Source organism: Fukomys damarensis, unplaced genomic scaffold (assembly GCF_012274545.1).
Source record: "Fukomys damarensis isolate Sample0158 unplaced genomic scaffold, DMR_v1.0_HiC HiC_scaffold_27, whole genome shotgun sequence".
In the NCBI taxonomy this organism is placed as follows: domain Eukaryota; kingdom Metazoa; phylum Chordata; class Mammalia; order Rodentia; family Bathyergidae; genus Fukomys; species Fukomys damarensis.
The window spans coordinates 32,492,934-32,494,843 of record NW_022900939.1 but is presented as its reverse complement, the minus strand read 5'-3'; the positions used below and the strand labels follow the sequence as shown (position 1 = coordinate 32,494,843).

At 34.3% G+C, this 1,910-nt stretch overlaps 1 protein-coding gene across 1 annotated transcript in view; it reads right to left on the bottom strand.

The window, feature by feature from the left end:
* The window catches only part of Iars1 (isoleucyl-tRNA synthetase 1), a 75,380-nt gene that overhangs the window by 41,633 nt on the left and 31,837 nt on the right, over positions 1-1,910 (bottom strand). The gene's annotated exons all lie outside the window — the stretch shown is intronic.

Here is a 1,910-nt window from a genome sequence, read left to right as displayed (position 1 = left end):
CCCAACATAGGGAAGAAATGGAATCCATAAAACAGATTCAAACAGATATCCAGGAGATTAAACACTCTATTGAAAGTGTATGCAACAGAATAAAAGAATGCGAAGATACGCTCTCAGATATAGAAGATAAGATTGCAGTCAATGACCAGGAAAAGAGAGGTCCCTTAAAAACAGTAAGAGATCATAGGAAATCGATCCAACAACTCCTAGATGATGCAAAGAAGAATAACGTAAGACTGATAGGAATCCATGAAGTAGCAGGAGAACATACAAATGACTTAAAAAAGCTGTTTGCAGAATTAATGACAGAAAACTTCCCAAACAGAGGGGAAGAATTTGACATTCAGATAACTGAGGCATATAGGACCCCAACTAGCTACAATCAAAAAAAATCTACACCTAGACATATAATAATCAAGATCCCAGAAACCCAACAGAAGAACAAAATACTACAAGCAGTAAGAGAAAAGAAACAAATCATATACAAAGGAAAGCCCATCAGAATCACAGCAGACTTTTCAACACAAACCCTTGGGGCAAGGAGAGCCTGGAATGAGATATTTCGAATACTAAAAGAGAACAACCTCCAACCTAGACTGATGTATCCTGAAAAACTCTCTTTCAAAATGGATGGGGAAATAAGACACTTCCACGACAAAGAACACCTGAGAAACTACATGAATACCAAACCAGCACTACAAGCAATTCTAAACAAGATCCTAGAAAAAGACAATGAAGGCAACAATGCCATGAGGCCCAACAGAGCAAATCAAATAGGCAAGGCAAGAAATTAAAAGAAGGTGTAAAAGTAAAAAGAGTTAACAAAAGGCCAATAACATGTCAATAATAAGTCAGTACATATCAGTTATAACCAGCAATGTCAATGGCCTCAACTCACCAATCAAGAGAAATAGACTGGCAAAATGGAATAAGAAGCAAAATCCAATAATATGTTGTATACAAGAAACACACCTAGTGCAAAAAGAAGCCCATAGCCTGAAAGTGAAAAGATAGAAAACAATTCTCCATGTGACAGGAGCCCAGAAAAAATCAGGGGTAGCAATCTTATTTGCAAATAAAGTAAATTTCAAACCAAAACTGAATCTAGTACTATTGATGTGGGACTGTACTGTATCATACCTCTATGAATGTAAAATATCTAGTACCTGCTTTATGATACATAGTAGGGACCGTGCTTTATCAGAGCTACATTTAATGATATCACTCTAGAATGTTTTCCTTCCAGATGATGATTAAGAGGCTAATAGAAAAAATGGTGCCAGGTACCACAACAGCAAAAGAACTTGGCTGTTGTCTGGATATTATTCTTTTTATTTTTTTTAATGGAATGTACCGAATGTCTAAATTTTGTTCAGATGACTGCAGAACCTGGAAAAGCTGTTGCTGCTATCGATGCATAACATACTATTATTAGTCTTTATATATACATATACACACACACACATATATATATATAAATTGAATTTTGGGAAACTTTAACGGTGCTGCCAACTTAGGAAAAAGTCATCCCAATTTACTGTGTTGACTTGGCATTGTACAGAAATGGACAGCCATATTGGTCTAGAAATGTTAATTTATTTTTATTTTTTTTCCATGTGTACAGGGGTAACACATCGTACTAAATATGTAAGGTCATATCTACGTGGGTTTGATTACAGAAACTAATAAAGTATTCTCTAAATAATGAAAAAAGAATAAGAAAAGACTGTAAGAGTGAGAAGCAATTTAAATATGTTCAGGGAACATTTTCATCTCCAGAATTAAGGATTATTTGGATGTTACATTATTGCCTTTTCTCTTTTACTTTCCTTTTTAGTTTTATTTTAGGATTCCCTATTTTTAATGTTCATACAGAGATTTCTTTAACTGAAATACCAAATAGTTTCTTT